Below are 19987 nucleotides of genomic sequence, written 5' to 3'. Positions count from 1 at the left end.
GTGCCATGAAGACAAATCTGATACTCTAGTGCGCCATTATTTCAAAAAGTTTGAGACCCACTGAATCACTGCGAAGTTCAGAGCTCGAGAGAAAGTATGGAGCTTTTCTGCCTTGAAGCTGGGTGAGAATATGGTGGCGGCAAGGGTGGATTGGCCATAAGGCTCACCAGAGAGTTTCCTGGTAGGCCGACATGTCTGTGGGGCCTGTTTTGTGTGTTGTCATGTGGCACCACCCCCCACATGACAGGCAACCCACCGCACTCAGAACACTGCATTGTCCCCATTCATTCTGTTATTCCATCTCTACAGTACAGGAACTCTGCCATCCAGTGATGCTTCCATGGCTTACACGGTATGTTATACCTCTTGCGCTGCTCATGTTGGGCCACTTCTACAAAATTTTACAGGGCCACTTTTAGTTCCCAATCCGCCCCTTGTCTCAGACAACTGCAGAAAATGACGCAAGGAAGGCTGCAACTGCGTACAATCAGGCCCTATGAGGAGCAATCCCACCCCCCTCATCAGATCACACACCCATTAGGGCTGCTTCTATAAATTTCCTAGGCTGGATTTTCATCCTAATTTGCTCCTGGCTGGCGGTCTGGCGTATTTCACTCCCAGACCGCCAGAATTCCGCTGTCAGAGTGCAGATGCCTGACACTTTACAAATGACCATACTGCCAAAAAAAACTTGCAGCAGAACTGCTACATTTATGTGCACAATTGGAAAATTGAGAACTGCCAATGCACTTTTAATCAGAGCAATAATTATGTAATGGTGAAGGAAGAAAATATCAATAATAGTACTGTTATGGGGCAATATTATCTTGTTAGGTAAAAACAAAGGAGGAAGTTCTGAGTCACACAGATCACTGTTCGAATAGCACATTTTTGCTTACAGGCAGAGCTGGATTAAGAGAGGGGCGGCTGTCCTAGGGCACCTGCGCACTCCATTTTGAATCAGAGGAGGCTCCCTCTGGCAGCTAAGCTGTTTAGTAACAGCTCCTCTGTGCACAGTCAGTCTCGCGGGACAGGGAAATCCTGTGAGACAGTGACTGTGCTGTAGCGCACTATTTCTGCTACTGCTCTTCGTAGATGACGTTCAGAGTGTTAGTGAGTGTGTGTGTCGGGGGGCTGTGTGTGTCTTTCAGGAGGGAGGGGCATTACAAATAATTTTAGTTGTGGGAGCCCCCCCGCTATCTCTGTTGCCCTGAGCCCCCACCAGCCTTAATTCGACCCTGCTTATAGGAAATGTGTAGACACAAATTTACACATCTCTGCGTATGGTCGTTCTGTATTGAGTCGGGCGGAACTTGACCGGATCCGTCTTTCTGTGAAATAGGGCATTTGAGAACAAGAACTAGGCAGTGAAAATTCGCACATAACCACCCTGACTTGTGGAAGTGTCACAGGAGTGTCACGGGGAAGTCTGTTTATCTCTTGCAGCTAGCATTGGTGCAAGTATAGCTACTGATGATGAAAGTTGCGTCAGCCCTTATAAAACCATTGGGTGTCGTGGGTTTCTGCTTACAAATGCACAAGCCCAGGGTCGGACTGGCCCACAGGGGAAACCCCCGGTGAGCCCCACTTCCTGAGGGCACACCTCCTCCTCTAGGGATCAGGTTCCACACTGTGCACTTGAATTATACATTATACATATGTTACCTTATATTGCACAAGACTACGGTGCATTGCTCTTCTTAATCTGGGTATTATCATGCATGCACTAGCAGTATTTACTGTATATATTTATCAAGGGGACCAGACCATGCCCTCTAACGGTTAGCCAAACCTCTGTGGCGGCTGTCCACACCCCTAAACAATGGCCCCTAGCAGTGCATTCTCCCAGTGGGCCCTTCATTCCCCATTCCAATACTGCACAATCCCCTGCTTTAGAAGAACAGATACTCACATTAGCAGAAGGCTATTGTGACTACAGCAACTTTGTGTGCAACGCAGAATAATCTCCAGAATGTTTCATTTGATTAGGATAGCAATATTATTTAGGAATTATACTAAAGGGGTAATATGTATTTATTGTTAATTGGGTGTTTAAAAATTTATGATGGGCCAACATTAATTGTTAAATGACTACAAATAGAGTCAACATCATAACAAATGCATTTTTATACCATTTAACAATTAAAAGTGGACTGGGAGTGCTCATCTAGTGATTTGCCAGATTGCTGAGAAAGCATCTTGCCCGCCACAACCAACCCTTTTGTTCCGTGGGTTTTAAAACTGCCACTTGATAAATGTGGTTGTCTCTTCTCTTTACTCTTTGCGCTGATTCAGAGATGGACGCAAATCATTACAGATTCTCAAGTGCTGAAATATGCAAATGTCAGTGTGAGCATTCCTCGTATGTGTGCGACAGACTGAGCAAGCCCTGCGCCACCCCCTGTATATATATGAGCAATGCTCGAAATGCGCTAGTGGTTCTGATCACTCACCAACATCGCACCATCGGTCCCAACATTGACCCCTCGAGCATCCCCTGCCTGGCGCAGAGCCTGCCTTGTAACTTTCTCAAAATATGGCTATTGTGGCTGCGACCTGCGCTGCTGCAAAAGAGATCGCAACCGCATGCCGATACTCATGACCCCTCCTCTTGCTGAGATCTCTTCAGGTCACCTCCCAGCCCACTCCACCCTGAAACGCCCATGACACCTTCTCAAGTAAATAATGATGCTGTATGCAGATGGGTACGTCATTACACACGTTGGTTTTGGCGTGTGCATGGTGAGGGCTGCCTACACTTATTGCGCTTGCGCAGTAGCAACAATCACCCGGCTGCACAAACACCTGCACTGCGTCCACCTCTGTATAAGGCCCTGTGCATCTGACGGCAGTCTCTAGACTTTCATACTTCCCATGGTTGTGCCATTAGTAAATTGGACAGCTTCAAACCCACCGGAAAACCACCCTTTAGTGAGTTTCCATCTCACCCTGGAAACTCTGTAGACCTACACGAATTATGTAATATTATTGAGGATGTGACAACTGTGTGAAAGTAAATGTGGGTCAAATTTATTTTTAATGCTTTCTCTAGTACCTACCCATAAACAAATATTTATTCTAATATGTTACTAAAGAAAGACCTATCCTATCCCCACCCCAATAAAACATTCCTATCACATACTTTTTGTTACATACTTAGTAAAGGCCACAACGTAAACAACAACAAAAAAATCTTAGTTGCAGAAATACTGTAGTCATATTTATACTGAAATATGTGATGTGATCACCATGTGAAAAGCTATACTATTCAGAAACACGGGGACCGTGTAAGATTCACTTAGTGTCAGAGCATCCTTCTTCTCGTCTCCATGGAAACCCATCATGGAGGCTGTATCAGCCTCCTGTATGGTATCCAAGGAGATCCGTGAGGTGAGGGGGGTTGTAAGAAACATGGAGAGACACAGGCAGGAGAGAGAAAGGGAAGACAGAGTAAGCTGCCTGCTGGGATGAGAGTGACGAGGGCGAGAGGAAACAAAGAGTGATGAATTTTACATTAGAAATAAGAGAGCTAGGGATGCAATAACTGGGGGGGGGGGGGGGGGGGGATATAAGAGTTGAAAGTATAGAGCTGCAGGTAATATAATGACAAACGGAGACAAGGGAGGTGAGGAATGATCGTGGGAGGCAACAAGAAATTGGATTGTGGAAAGTGGGAGCAAGGACAAGATTATGAATGGTGGAGGCGTGTGTTTATGAGGGCATAATGGCAACCTTTTCTGCTTTTATGACATATACACAGAAAAAGTATGCCCTTGTACAAAGCAAGGTTGTATTTAAAGTTGAAGGTGCTTTAAGCCAGATGTAAAGCAAGCTTTGTCTCGTCAGCTGCTGTAGAACAATAAATACCTGCAGGGTTTGGCATCACATGGCTCCTGGTAAATCACAAAGACTAAAGGTGGGTACACACTAGCCGATATATCGGTCGTTCTCTTGAACGGCCGATATATCGCGGGCCAGTCGGCCAGTCTGTACGGGCGATATGTCTGTGAACTCCGTCGTTCATTGACATATTGCGTCGGCCCCGCAGCAATGCCGACGGCCAATATGTCTACCGATATATTGGCGCGTCGCTGTGTGTGTACGGGCGGTCAGCCGACCGCCCGTACACATGCTGCAGCAGCCGGCGCCGACGGATCGGACAGTGTGTATGCTCAACACACTGACCGATCCGTCCATAGATATATCTGCCGATCAACTGATCGGCAGATATATCTGTCAGTGTGTACCCACCTTAAGACTTGTATTCAGATGTGCATATTACTGTTTCGCATACCTTTCAACATGACCCATTCCATTAGGTACAAAGGGGGTTATTCGGTTTTGTTGGCAAACTAAAATAGCACACTAATGGGCAAAACCATGTTGAACTGCAGGTGGGGCAGATGTAATATGTGCAGAAAGATTTAGATTTGGGTAGGTTAAATTGTTTCTATGCATGTTAAATATGGACTACTTTATTTTTACACTGCAATTAAGATTTCAATTTGAACACACCCCACCCAAATCTAACTCTCTACACGTTACATCTGCCCCACCTGCAGTGCACATGGTTTTGCCCATTAGTGTGCTATTCTGGTTCGCTAACAAACCTGAATTCATACAAAACTTACAGTTGTATATATTCAAACTGCATAGCACCCTTTCATTCATCCTATACAGTAACTATTCATCTGCCATGACTTGTCATAGACCATATCCTTAAAAACCTTCTACCTATCTGCACTATGGAGGTAATTCAGACCTGATCGATAGGCTACGTTTTCGTACAGCGGGCAACCAGGTCTAAACTGCGCATGCGTATGCACCGCAATACACAGGTGCGTCGCACGGGTACAAAGCGGATCGCCGCTCAGCCATGGGTTTGTGCGAAGAATCCATTCGCACAGGCGTTCGTATGAAGATTGACAGGAAGAAGGCGTTTGTGGGTGGCAACTGACCGTTTTCTGGGAGTGGTTGGAAAAACGCAGGTGTGTTCAAGCATTTGCAGGGAGAGTTCCTGACGTCAATTCTGGTCCCGGGCAGGCTGAAGTGTTCACAGCGGCTGAGTAAGTCCTGGGCTACTCAGAGACTGCACAAAATCTGTTTGTACAGCTCTGCTACACATGCGTTCGCACACTTGCACAGCTAAAATACACTCCCCTATGGGCAGCAACTATCTGATCGCAGCAGTGCAAAAATCGCTTGCTAGCGATCAGGTCTGAATTACCCCCTATGTTGTGTAATTACAGTGGATGCTGGGGACTCCGTCAGGACCATGGGGAATAGCGGCTCCGCAGGAGACAGGGCACAAAAAGTAAGCTTTTAGGATCACATGGTGTGTACTGGCTCCTCCCCCTATGACCCTCCTCCAAGCCTCAGTTAGGTTTTTGTGCCCGTCCGAGCAGGGTGCAATCTAGGTGGCTCTCTTAAAGAGTTGCTTAGAAAAAGTTTTTAGGTTCTTTATTTTCAGTGAGTCCTGCTGGCAACAGGCTCACTGCATCGAGGGACTTAGGGGAGAGAAGTGAACTCACCTGCGTGCAGGATGGATTGGCTTCTTAGGCTACTGGACACCATTAGCTCCAGAGGGAGTCGGAACACAGGTCTCGCCCTGGGGTTCGTCCCGGAGCCGCGCCGCCGACCCCCCTTGCAGATGCTGAAGATTGAAGAGGTCCGGAACCAGGCGGCAGAAGACTTTCAGTCTTCATCAGGTAGCGCACAGCACTGCAGCTGTGCGCCATTGTTGTCAGCACACTTCACACAGCGGTCACGGAGGGTGCAGGGCGCGGGGGGGGGGCGCCCTGGGCAGCAATGTATAATACCTGTATGGCGAAAAATACATCACATATAGCCCTTGAGGCTATATGGATGTATTTAACCCCTGCCAGATATCACAGACTCCGGAGAAGAAGCCCGCCGAAAAGGGGGCGGGGCCTATTCTCCTCAGCACACAGCGCCATTTTCCCTCACAGAAATGCTGGTGGGAAGGCTCCCATGCTCTCCCCTGCACTGCACTACAGAAACAGGGTTAAAACAGAGAGGGGGGGCACTGATTTGGCGATATGAATATATATTAAAATGCTATAAGGGAGGAACACTTATATAAAGGTTGTCCCTGTATAATTATAGCGTTTTGGTGTGTGCTGGCAAACTCTCCCTCTGTCTCCCCAAAGGGCTAGTGGGTCCTGTCCTCTATCAGAGCATTCCCTATGTGTGTGCTGTATGTCGGTACGTGTGTGTCGACATGTATGAGGAAAATGTTGGTGAGGAGGCGGAGCAAATTGCCTGTAATGGTGATGTCACTCTCTAGGGAGTCGACACCGGAATGGATGGCTTATTTATGGAATTACGTGATAATGTCAACACGCTGCAAGCCGGTTGACGACATGAGACGGCCGGCGAACAAATTAGTACCTGTCCAGGCGTCTCAAACACCGTCAGGGGCTGTAAAACGCCCATTTACCTCAGTCGGTCGACACAGACTCAGACACGGACACTGATTTCAGTGTCGACGGTGAAGAAACAAACGTATTTTCCTTTAGGGCCACACGTTAAGGGCAATGAAGGAGGTGTTACATATTTCTGATACTACAAGTACCACAAAAAAAGGGTATTATGTGGGATGTGAAAAAACTACCTGTAGTTTTTCCTGAATCAGATAAATTAAATGAAGTGTGTGATGATGCGTGGGTTTCCCCCGATAGAAAATTATTGGCGGTATACCCTTTCCCGCCAGAAGTTAGGGCGCGTTGGGAAACACCCCTTAGGGTGGATAAGGCGCTCACATGCTTATCAGAACAAGTGGCGGTACCATCTACAGATAGGGCCGTACTTAAGGAGCCAGCTGATAGGAGGCTGGAAAATATCCTAAAAAGTATACACACACATGCTGGTGTTATACTGCGACCAGCGATCGCCTCAGCCTGGATGTGCAGAGCTGAGGTGGCTTGGTCAGATTCCCTGACTAAAAATATTGATACCCTTGACAGGGACAGTATTTTATTGACTATAGAGCATTTAAAAGGATGCATTTCTATATATGCGTGATGCGCAGAGGGATATTTGCACTCTGGCATCAAGAGTAAATGCGATGTCCATATCTGCAAGAAGATGTTTATGGACACGACAGTGGTCAGGTGATGCAGATTCCAAACGGCACAAAGATGTATTGCCGTATAAAGGGGAGGAATTATTTGGGGTCGGTCCATGGGACCTGGTGGCCACGGCGACTGCTGGAAAATCCACCGTTTTTTACCCTAAGTCACATCTCTGCAGAAAAAGACACCGTCTTTTCAGCCTCAGTCCTTTCGTCCCTATAAGAGTCATATCTGCCCAGGGATAGAGGAAAGGGAAGAAGACTGCAGCAGGCAGCCCATTCCAAGGAACAGAAGCCCTCCACCGCTTCTACCAAGTTCTCAGCATGACGCTGGGACCGTACAGGACCCCTGGATCCTACAAGTAGTATCCAAGGGGTACAGATTGGAATGTCGAGACGTTTCCCCCTCGCAGGTTCCTGTAGTCTGCTGTACCAATGTCTCCCTCCGACAGGGAGGCAGTATTGAAAACAATTCACAAGCTGTATTCCCAGCAGGTGATAATAAAATTACCCCTCCTACAACAAGGAAAGGGGTATTATTCCACACTATATGGTGGTACTGAAGCCAGAAGGCTAGGTGAGACCTATTCTAAATCTGAAATATTTGAACACTTACAAAGGTTCAAATCCAGATGCAGTCACTCAGAGCAGTGATAGCGAACCGGGAAGAAGGGGACTATATGGTGTCCCGGGACATCAGGGATGCTTACCTCCATGTCCCAAAATTTGCCTTTCTCACCAAGGGTACCTCAGGTTCGTGGTACAGAACTGTCACTATCAGTTTCAGACGATGCCGTTGGATTGTCCAAGGCACCCCGGGTCCTTACCAAGGTAATGACTGAAATGAGGATTCGTCTTCAAAGAAAATGGACGACCTCCTGATAAGAACAAGGTCCAGAGAACAGTTGGAGGTCGGAGTAGCACTATCTCAAGTAGTTCTACGACAGCACGGGTGGATTCTAAATATTCCAAAACCGCAGTTGTTCCGACGACACGTCTGCTGGTCCTAGGGATGATTCTGGACACAGTCCAGAAAAAGGTGTTTCTCCCAGAGGAGAAAGCCAGGGAGTTATCCGAGCTAATCGGGATCCTCCTAAAACCAGGAAAAGTGTCAGTGCATCATTGCACAAGGAGTCCTGGTAAAAATGGTGGCTTATTACGAAGCGATTCCATTCGGCAGATTTCACGCAAGAACTCTTCAGTGGGATCTGCTGGACAAATGGTCCGGATCGCATCTTCAGATGCATCAGCGGATAACCCTATATCCAAGGACAAGGGTGTCTCTCCTGTGGTGATTACAGAGTGCTCATCTTCTAAAGGGCCGCAGATTCGGCATTCAGAATTGGATGCTGGTGACCACGGAGGCCAGCCTGAGAGGCTGGGGAGCAGTCACACAGGGAAAAAATTTCCAGGGAGTGTGATCAAGTCTGGAGAATTCTCTCCACATAAATATACTGGAGCTAAGAGCAAATTTATAATGCTCTAAGCTTAGCAAGACCTCTGCTTCAAGGTCAGCCGGTATTGATCCAGTGGGATAACATCACGGCAGTCGCCCACGTAAACAGAAAGGGCGGCACAAGAAGCAGGAGGGCAGTGGCAAAACTGCAAGGATTTTTCACTAGGCGGAAAATCATGTGATAGCACTGTCAGCAGTGTTCATTCCGGGAGTGGACGACTGGGAAGCAGACTTCCTCAGCAGGCACGACCTCCACCCGGGAGAGTGGGAACTTCATCGGGAAGTTTTCCGCATGATTGTGAACCGTTGGGAAAGACCAAAGGTGGACATGATGGCGTCCCGCCCGAACAAAAAACGGGACAGGTATTGCGCCAGGTCACGAGACCTTCAGGCGATAGCTGTGGACGTCCTGGTAACACCGTGGGTGTAACAGTCGGTGTATGTGTTCCCTCCTCTGCTTCTCATAACCAAGGTATTGAGAATTATAAGACGTAGAGGAGTAAGAACTATACTCGTGGCTCCGGATTGGCCAAGAGGGACTTGGTACCCGGAACTTCAAGAGATGCTCACAGAGGACTAATGGCCTCGGGAGCTAAGAAGGGACTTGCTTCAGCAAGTACCATGTCTGTTCCAAGACTTACCGCGGCTGCGTTTGACGGCATGGCGGTTGAACGCCGGATCCTAAGGGAAAAGGCATTTCGGAAGAGGTCATACCTACCCTGGTCAAAGCCAGGAAGGAGGTGACCGCACAACGTTATCACCACATGTGGTAAAAATATGTTGCGTGGGTGAGGCCAGGAAGGCCCCACGAAGAAATTTCAACTAGGTCGATTTCTGCACTTCCTGCAAACAGGAGTGTCTATGAGCCTCAAATTGGGGTCCATTAAGGTTCAGGTTTCGGCCCTGTAGATTTTCTTCCAGAAAGAATTGGCTTCGGTTCCTGAAGTCCAGACGTTTGTCAAGGGAGTATTGCATATACAGCCCTTTTGTGCCTCCAGTGGCACCGTGGGATCTCAACGTAGTGTTGGGATTCCTCAAATCATATTGGTTTGAACCGCTCAAATCTGTGGATTTGAAATATCTCACATGGAAAGTGACCATGCTGTTGGCCCTGGCCTCGGCCAGGCGATTGTCAGAATTGGCGGCTTTGTCTTACAAAAGCCCATATTTAATTTTCCATTCGGACAGGGCAGAACTGCGGACTTGTCCCCAGTTTCTTCCTAAGGTGGTGTCAGCGTTTCACCTGAAACAACCTATTGTGGTGCCTGCGGCTACTAGGGACTTGGAGGACTCCAAGTTGCTAGACGTTGTCAGGGCCCTGAAAATATATATATATATAATTCCAGGACGGCTGGAGTCAGAAAGTCTGACTTGCTGTTTATATTGTATGCACCCAAAAAGCTGGGTGCTCCTGCTTCTAAGCAGACTATTGCTCGTTGGATTTGTAGTACAATTCAGCTTGCACATTCTGTGGCAGGCCTGCCACAGCCAAAATCTGTAAATGCCCATTCCACAAGGAAGGTGGGCTCATCTTGGGCGGCTGCCCGAGGGGTCTCGGCTTTACAACTTTGCCGAGCAGCTACGTGGTCAGGGGGGAACACGTTTGTAAAATTCTACAAATTTGATACCCTGGCTGAGGAGGACCTGGAGTTCTCTCATTCGGTGCTGCAGAGTCATCCGCACTCTCCCGCCCGTTTGGGAGCTTTGGTATAATCCCCATGGTCCTGACGGAGTCCCCAGCATCCACTAGGACGTTAGAGAAAATAAGATTTTACTTACCGATAAATCTATTTCTCGTAGTCCGTAGTGGATGCTGGGCGCCCATCCCAAGTGCGGATTGTCTGCATTACTTGTACATAATTATTGTTACAAAAATCGGGTTGTTATTGTTGTGGGCCATCTTTTCAGAGGCTACTTCGTTGTTATCATACTGTTAACTGGGTTCAAATCACAGGTTGTACGGTGTGATTGGTGTGGCTGGTATGAGTCTTACCCGGGATTCAAGATCCTTCCTTATTGTGTACGCTCGTCCGGGCACAGTACCTAACTGAGGCTTGGAGGAGGGTCATAGGGGGAGGAGCCAGTACACACCATGTGATCCTAAAAGCTTACTTTTTGTGCCCTGTCTCCTGCGGAGCCGCTATTCCCCATGGTCCTGACGGAGTCCCCAGCATCCACTACGGACTACGAGAAATAGATTTATCGGTAAGTAAAATCTTATTTTCCAGCATTGTTAAGTGTTTTAATATTATATACCTGACTGTGAATTGTTTTGAGACAGCAACAGGGAACAGTGAAAGGTAACTTTTCTGTTTTCCAGGTAAGTGCTCACAAGCTGCTCCCTGGCATTGTATGTTAACAATATGTTTAATTACAGCTTTGTATGATTTTATTACTACTCTACAGCAGTTTGAAGCATGTAACAATCGGTTATTTTCTTTAGTAAATCCCACTTCTAGACATGTATAGCTGTTACTACCACATCATTTGATACTGCAAACGTCAATGGACTCTGGGAAAAGTTCTGCAAAACAAGATTATCAGGTTTCTCAAGAAAACTACAACAGTACTAAAGAAAGAATTAAAGATGGCAACAACTATCCCCCTATAGGGCCTAATTCTGACATGATCGCAGCAGCAACATTTTTTTTCTAATGGACAAAACCATGGCCCTCATTCCGAGTCGTTCGCTCGTTCTTTTTTTTCGTATCGCAGTGAAAATCAGCTTAGAGCGCATGCGCAATGTTCGCACTGCGACTGCGCTAAGTAATTCTGCTATGAAGAAAGGATTTTTACTCACGGCTTTTTGTTCGCACCGGCGAACGTAGTGTGATTGACAGGAAATGGGTGTTACTGGGCGGAAACACTGCGTTTTATGGGTGTGTGGCTGAAAACGCTACCGTTTCCGGAAAAAACGCAGGAGTGGCCGGAGAAACGGGGGAGTGTCTGGGCGAACGCTGGGAGTGTTTGTGACGTCAAACCAGGAACGACAAGCACTGAACTGATCGCACAGGCAGAGTAAGTCTGGAGCTACTCTAAAACTGCTAAGTTTTTTTTGTTCGCAATATTGAGTAAACTTCGTTCGCACTTTTAAGATGCTAAGATACACTCCCAGTAGGCGTAGACTAAGCGTGTGTAACTCTGCTAAATTCGCCTTGCGACCGATCAACTCGGAATGAGGGCCCATGTGCACTGCGGGAGGGGGGCAGGTATAACATGTGCAGAGAGAGTTAGATTTGGGTGGGGTGTGTTCAAACTGAAATCTAAATTGCAGTGTAAAAATAAAGCAGACAGTATTTACCCTGCACAGAAACAATATAACCCACCCAAATCTAACTCTCTCTGCACATGTTATATCTGCACCCCCTGCAGTGCACATGGTTTTGCCCATTAGAGAAAGATTTTGCTGCTGCGATCAGGTCTGAATTAGGCCTATAGTTCTGTAATTAATAATTACAATTCCTGGGATACTGTGCTCCCCTCGGACTCTGAACCCCTCCCGTATGTCTTAGATCAGGGCTGGCCAAACCGGTCCTCGAGATCTACCAACAGTTCATATTTCCAGGCCTCCTGGAGATCTGTAGAATTGTCAGTTAGGAATGAATGCAGCACATCTTAATTAGTAATGACTACACCTGTGCACCAGCTATGTGGTCTGGAAAATGGGAACTGTTGGTAGATCTCGAGGACCGGTTTGGCCAGCCCTGTCTTAGATGGACTCTCATGACAATTGTTTGGACCTTGTGGGCTTTATCTGATTTCTCAATGTATGTTCCTGACACGTACAGTACACAGGGACTGCTGAGATTGCATTTACTTGTGACTATTGTGAACAGGACTTTGTTCTTATAAATGTACTGTTCTACTTCAAATCAATATAATTAATGTATGTGATATAATGCGATAATAAAAAAAAAAGATGGCAACAACTTCATGATAATTGCGGTCTCATGTTTAAGAAAAAAAGAAATATTAGTAAATTGTCCACAGATTTAAAATAAGGGATTATTTTCCTGCAAAAGCAGCAAATAACATTAGGTGAAAATATACTATTTTTTTTATTTTATCAGGATGACATTAACATAAAAAAAACTGTAAAAAAAAATAATTCAATGATAAATTAATAATTATACTTATTACGAAATGGTCAAAATTTGAATAACTGGTTTACATAGAGGATTGTGTATTTAGGGGTTCCTAACATCTGTAGCACCAGATATATCCATGTAATTTCCACACTATCCCTGGTATTGTGTATAGGGGTTCCTAAATCTGTAGCACCAGATATATCCATGTCATTTCCACACTAGCCCTGGTATTGTGTATAGGGGTTCCTAAATCTGTAGCACCCGATATATCCATGTCATTTCCACACTATCCCTGGTATTCATACCCTCATTAAACTGTTTACCGCAGCAGGAAATTGTAATTCTGTCTATGACCATGTACTCTCAGATGCTTGTATGACTCACTGCAGCGTCTAAGCATTTAGATGTCTCTGCAATCAGTTTAGCAGCAGAGGTTCAGTGGCATGCGCAGTGTTTGTAAACACATTCACAATTGAGATGCAGACAAGGTCAGCTCCATATACTAATTAATGCAGTGATGTAATGTGCTGAGTGGGCCGTATTGTAGACATCCTCTCAATCTGACATACTATCACATTTGAAGAGCTATTTAAATCCCCCTTCTGCATAGTGAAATCAGGCCTGTCTCATGGTAATTTAAGCTCCATGATTCCTCTGGGGTATATAACCTCTCCCATCTTTTCTTTCCAGCTGATGTTGGAACTGACTCAGAGAAATTTTAGAATCAGCCAAAGGAAAACAGAAAATGGTCACTGGACAAACAATCTGGAGCCCCGCAGAGAGAGGAAATGTAGACTAGATTTCCCCCTTAACAGACATTTTTCAACCATCCATGAGAATAATTCTGCTCCAGCTAAGATCTGGCACATTTGGGACAAAAGGTATCTTAAAAGAACATCATACTTAAAACATAGTTTAAAAATAATACATGTACTTTGCAGATTTTCCTTTCTGGCACAACAATGGCACATGCCTCAGAGAGTCTTTGTTCAAAATGTATAGGATAGTCCAGGGGTGCCAAGCTCAGATGTGTGTGATGAACCATGAGATGACTGCATGCTGGAGGGAATAATGTATGCTCCATACAATGCACTGCAGCAGGGCAAGGCTGTGTGTCTGCTAATCACTTTCTGCCTGTCCAGAAAAGCACCTGCTTCATAGCATTGCTGCAGAGAACTAAAAGAACATAGTGGATATATAGGGGGTAATTCTCTGAGAATTTGCAGAGGTTTGTGATCAGATAGTCGCTGACCAGACAGAGTGACCCCCCCCCCCCCCCATGCAAGTCTGCGTACGCCTTACGAAAATATCTGCAGACGCCAATCAGCTGCAAATCCATTCATAATTCACTCACATCAAATTATTTTTCCAGTCTGTGCGTAGCCCAGAACCTACTCCTACAAAGCAATAGAAACAGGCTGATCGGGGCCGGAGCGGACGTCACACACCCTCCCTGAAAACGCTTGTCCACGCCTGTGTCTCTCCTGACACTCCCAGAAAACGGCCAGTTACCACCCCCCAAACACCCGCTTCCTGTCAATCAACTTGCGTACGCCTAGTGATCAAAAAAGTCACTGGATTATTTCACAGTTTGGCCTCGCGCATGCACACTACAATCCGTACACATGTGCAGTCATTCGATAATCGTCCGCCTTGCAAATTTGCACAACAGCAATCAGGTCTAAATCGGGCCCATATTTAGTTAACTATACGCACTTGTTACATAGTTATCAGCTGAGCAATACACAGCTTTGAGATTATATATATATATATATATATATATATATATATATATATATATATATATACTTGGCTTGAGCTTTCATAATCACAATAACTTGCTGTTAGGTCCGTAATAACCGATGAGTAATACCAGTGATGATCAGTGTAGATAGTTTTTTCTTTTTTTACAAGTTTCAACAACTGAAGGTGCACTTTTGTTATCCTGCAACAGTCCAGCCCTGACAGCCTCTTTCTTTTCTACGACACCTTTCTGGAAAATAATATTTGAGTAACTGGGAACAAGAGCTGGAATGTAGAATTCATTCTCTCAGTGTGAAAGGTTTGTTTTCCACATATAATCTCTCAAAATGTGTTCAGCGTATTTCTTTTTTGTGCTTACAATGGTGGTCATTCCGAGTTGGTCGCTCGATAGCTGCTTTTAGCAGCATTGCAAACGCTAGGCCACCACCCTCTGGGAGTGTATCTTAGCAGAATAGCGAACGAAAGATTAGCACAACTGCTACTAAATAATTACCTGCAGTTTCTGAGTAGCTCCAGACCTACTCCTAGACTGCGATCACCTCAGTCCGTTTAGTTCCTGGTTTGACGTCGCAAACACGCCCTGCGTTCAGCCAGCCACTCCCCCCGTTTCTCCAGCCACTCCTGCGTTTTTACCTGGCACGCCTGCGTTTTTTTAGCACACTCCCTGAAAATGGCCATTTTCCACCCAGAAACACCCACTTCCTGTCAATCACTCGAGCGATGAAAAAACGACGCTCGAGCTTGTGTAAATCTACAAAGTTTTGTGTGAAAGTACTTAGCGCATGCGCGCTGCATACCATGCGCATTTTTGCTGTTTTTTCACTTGATCGCTGCACTGCGAAAATTGTGAGCGAGCGAACAACTCTGAATGACCCCCAATGTCACAATGACTAGTCTGAGTAATCTAAAGGAAACCCCGACCAGAAACCACCGACGTATAATGTGGAAACCAAGACGAAGATTGTGCCGATAGGTTATACGAATACAGAATGTATGCCATATAAACAGTTCTTAGAGAATTGGAAAAGGGTACATTTGCAATTGCCCACTATAAAAATGGACCACTGTAGGGCTTGCTAGTAACCGTAAAAGAAACTTAATCTCATCTCAAGCTAGGTGGTATATAAAATAGAAGAATCTAGGACCTTATTCAGAGATGGACGCAGACCGCTGCATACGCCTTTTCTACTGAAGCACCACTCTCTAAGCCAGAGGTTCTCAAACTTGGTCCTTATGGGCCCACACAGTGCATGTTTTGCAGGTCTCCTCACAGAATCGCAAGTGAAATAATTAGCTCCACCTGTGGACCTTTTAAAATGTGTCAGTGAGTAATTAATACACCTGTGCACCTGCTGGGTTACCTGCAAAACATGCACTGTGTGGGCCCACGAGGACCGAGTTTGAGAACCTCTGCTCTAAGCCATAGGTCTGCAAACTTGGTCTTCATTACCCCACACAGTGCATGTTTTGCAGGTCTCCTCACAGAATCACAAGTTAAATATTTAGCTCCACCTGCGGACCTTTTAAAATGTGTCTGTGAGTAATTAATACATCTGTGCACCTGCTGGGTTACCTTCAAAACATGCACTGTGTGCGGTAATGAGACAGAGTTTGCAGACCTATGCTCTAAGCAAACCAGTGTTAAGGTGGGTACACACCATACTTGCCTACCTGACCCTCTCCATGAGGGAGAAAATGCTCTGTTCCTGGACTTTCCTGGTAATGTATGATTGCGATCACCTGTGGTAAAACACCTTTCTTATCAATTACCTAGCTCACCACAGGTGATGGCAATCATACATTACCAGGAAAGTCCAGGAATAGAGCATTTTCTCCCTCATGGAGAGGGTCAGGTAGGCAAGTATGGTACGCACTAGGCCAGAGGTTCTCAAACTCGGTCCTCAGGACCCCACACAGTGCATGTTTTGCAGGTCTCCTCACAGAATGGCAAGTGAAATAATTAGCTCCACCTGTGAACCTTTTACAATGTGTCAGTGAGTAATTAATACACCTGTGCACCTCATGGGTTACCTGCAAAACATGCACCGTGTGGGGTCCTGAGGACCGAGTTTGAGAACCTGTGCACTAGGCGATGTGCCCAGTGTTTCCCCTCCCAGGCTGGGCCGCCCGACTGCGGGCATACACACTGTGCAATATCACTAATAATATTGCACGGCAACATCATGCTTCGGCTGGTTGGAGCATGCAGTTTTGGGCGATGAGTCCAAATTGAGCTACATGCACAGCCGACACTGAGGCCATACCTCCCAACATGACCCTCTCCAGGAGGGACAGAATGCTCTGCTCCTGGACTTCCCTCTTACTGTATGATTGTCAGCACCTGTGGTGAAACACCTTTCTTATCCATTAACCTGTTCAAAACAGGTGATAGCAATCATAAATTAAGAGAGAAGTCTAGAAGCAGAGCATTGTGTCCCTCCTGGAGAGGGTCATGTTGGGAGGTATGACCAGAGCCGGCCCTAACCAATATGATGCCCTAGGCAAGATTTTGGCTGGTGCCCCCTAGCACCACCGCTAGTTCTGCAGGAGATGCCTGGCATGAGTCAGCTGGCAGCTCTGCTAACGTCGGGTGCCTTTTGTTTATGAAAATGCATCATATTATTTGCATTACTATGTGGCTAGGATGCACAAGCAGCTTCTGCTGATTAAAATGATATGCGGCATGACTATATTCTGTGTGCGACTGTGGCTGTATCTGCATACGAAATGCTACATTACAGTGATTTCCAGGAATACACTGCAACGTAGCATTTCGTATTCAGATACAGCTGCAGTCACATACAGAATATAGGCATGCTGCATATCATTTTAATCAGCAGAAGCTGCTGGTGCCCCTAAGCATACCAAATGCCCAAGGCATTTGCCTAGTTTGCCTATACCTAAGGCCGGCTCTGGGTATGACTGAGGCTCGTTAATGACCCGTGGGGCCACGCATTGCTCATCGGCGGCGGTATACACACTAAAGGTGCAAACACACTGGTTTTTGCCCATCGTGTATGCACAGCGATGATCGTGGACATCGCTGGCAGGAAAGTAGCTCAGTGCATACACACCGAGCTATTTACCCTGTGCCAGCGATGTCCACGGAGGGATGAAGCACTCTGTACAAACAGCCCGACGAACGGCGGCGGCTAGCGATGATGCGGGAGAACGCACAAGCGCTCATTGCTAGCCCATACACACAGGACGAGTTTGAGCTCAAAGTAGCTGAAATGCCAAAAGTGAGCTACTTTAAGCTCCAAATCGGCCAGTGTGTTTGGGCCTTTAGCAATAATAAGAATTTACTTACCGATAATTCTATTTCTCATAGTCCGTAGTGGATGCTGGGGACTCCGAAAGGACCACGGGGAATAGCGGCTCCGCAGGAGACTGGGCACAAAAGTAAAAGCTTTAGGACTACCTGGTGTGCACTGGCTCCTCCCCCTATGACCCTCCTCCAAGCCTCAGTTAGGCTACTGTGCCCGGACGAGCGTACACAATAAGGAAGGATTTTGAATCCCGGGTAAGACTCATACCAGCCACACCAATCACACCGTACAACTTGTGATCTGAACCCAGTTAACAGCATGATAACAGAGGAGCCTCTGAAAAGATGGCTCACAACAATAATAACCCGATTTTTGTAACAATAACTATGTACAAGTATTGCAGACAATCCGCATTTGGGATGGGCGCCCAGCATCCACTACGGACTATGAGAAATAGAATTATCGGTAAGTAAATTCTTATTTTCTCTGACGTCCTAGTGGATGCTGGGGACTCCGAAAGGACCATGGGGATTATACCAAAGCTCCCAAACGGGCGGGAGAGTGCGGATGACTCTGCAGCACCGAATGAGAGAACTCCAGGTCCTCCTCAGCCAGGGTATCAAATTTGTAGAATTTAGCAAACGTGTTTGCCCCTGACCAAGTAGCTGCTCGGCAAAGTTGTAAAGCCGAGACCCCTCGGGCAGCCGCCCAAGATGAGCCCACTTTCCGTGTGGAATGGGCTTTTACAGATTTTGGCTGTGGCAGGCCTGCCACAGAATGTGCAAGCTGAATTGTACTACAAATCCAACGAGCAATAGTCTGCTTAGAAGCAGGAGCACCCAGCTTGTTGGGTGCATACAGGATAAACAGCGAGTCAGATTTTCTGACTCCAGCCGTCCTGGAAACATATATTTTCAGGGCCCTGACTACGTCCAGCAACTTGGAATCCTCCAAGTCCCTAGTAGCCGCAGGTACCACAATAGGCTGGTTTAAGTGAAACGCTGAAACCACCTTAGGGAGAAATTGAGGACGAGTCCTCAATTCTGCCCTGTCCGTATGAAAAATTAGGTAAGGGCTTTTATAGGATAAAGCCGCCAATTCTGAGACACGCCTGGCTGAAGCCAGGGCTAACAGCATTACCACTTTCCATGTGAGATATTTTAAGTCCACAGTGGTGAGTGGTTCAAACCAATGTGATTTTAGGAACCCCAAAACTACATTGAGATCCCAAGGTGCCACTGGAGGCACAAAAGGAGGCTGTATATGCAGTACCCCCTTGACAAACGTCTGAACTTCAGGAACTGAAGCTAGTTCTTTTTGGAAGAATATCGACAGGGCCGAAATTTGAACCTTAATGGACCCTAATTTTAGGCCCATAGACAGTCCTGTTTGCAGGAAATGCAGGAAACGACCCAGTTGAAATTCCTCTGTAGGGGCCTTCCTGGCCTCACACCACGCAACATATTTTCGCCAAATACGGTGATAATGTTGCACAGTTACATCCTTCCTGGCTTTGATCAGGGTAGGGATGACTTCATCTGGAATGCCTTTTTCCTTCAGGATCCGGCGTTCAACCGCCATGTCGTCAAACGCAGCCGCGGTAAGTCTTGGAACAGACAGGGTCCCTGCTGGAGCAGGTCCTTTCTTAGAGGTAGAGGCCACGGGTCTTCCGTGAGCATCTCTTGAAGTTCCGGGTACCAAGTCCTTCTTGGCCAATCCGGAGCCACGAGTATAGTCCTTACTCCTCTCCTTCTTATGATTCTCAGTACCTTGGGTATGAGAGGCAGAGGAGGGAACACATACACTGACTGGTACACCCACGGTGTTACCAGAGCGTCCACAGCTATTGCCTGAGGGTCCCTTGACCTGGCGCAATATCTGTCCAGTTTTTTGTTGAGGCGGGACGCCATCATGTCCACCTTTGGTTTTTCCCAACGGTTCACAATCATGTGGAAGACTTCTGGGTGAAGTCCCCACTCCCCCGGGTGGAGGTCGTGTCTGCTGAGGAAGTCTGCTTCCCAGTTGTCCCCTCCCGGAATGAACACTGCTGACAGTGCTATCACATGATTTTCCGCCCAGCGAAGAATCCTTGCAACTTCCGTCATTGCCCTCCTGCTTCTTGTGCCGCCCTGTCTGTTTACGTGGGCGACTGCCGTGATGTTGCCCGACTGGATCAACACCGGCTGACCCTGAAGCAGAGGCCTTGCCTGACTTAGGGCATTGTAAATGGCCCTTAGTTCCAGGATATTTATGTGAAGTGACGTTTCCATGCTTGACCACAAGCCCTGGAAATTTCTTCCCTGTGTGACTGCTCCCC

At 46.6% G+C, this 19987-nt stretch overlaps 2 protein-coding genes across 6 annotated transcripts in view; one reads left to right on the top strand and one right to left on the bottom strand.

Moving 5' to 3' along the window:
- ARHGAP44 (Rho GTPase activating protein 44) overlaps positions 1–19987 on the bottom strand; it is a 361660-nt gene that overhangs the window by 306059 nt on the left and 35614 nt on the right. The window contains exon 1 of one of the 5 annotated variants that reach the window (XM_063961033.1): positions 15547–15664. The exons of the other annotated variants lie outside the window; for them this stretch is intronic. The gene's annotated coding sequence lies outside the window, so the exon portion shown is untranslated. Of the gene's footprint in view, positions 1–15546; positions 15665–19987 lie in introns of those variants that run through there. 5 annotated transcript variants of the gene reach the window in all.
- LOC135056182 (aquaporin-8-like) overlaps positions 13315–19987 on the top strand; it is a 201524-nt gene continuing 194851 nt past the window's right edge. The window contains exon 1 of the mRNA XM_063961038.1: positions 13315–13518. The gene's annotated coding sequence lies outside the window, so the exon portion shown is untranslated. The remainder of the gene's footprint in view (positions 13519–19987) is intronic.

Source organism: Pseudophryne corroboree, chromosome 3, assembly GCF_028390025.1.
Source record: "Pseudophryne corroboree isolate aPseCor3 chromosome 3, aPseCor3.hap2, whole genome shotgun sequence".
In the NCBI taxonomy this organism is placed as follows: domain Eukaryota; kingdom Metazoa; phylum Chordata; class Amphibia; order Anura; family Myobatrachidae; genus Pseudophryne; species Pseudophryne corroboree.
This window is presented reverse-complemented; position numbering and strand designations above follow the sequence as displayed.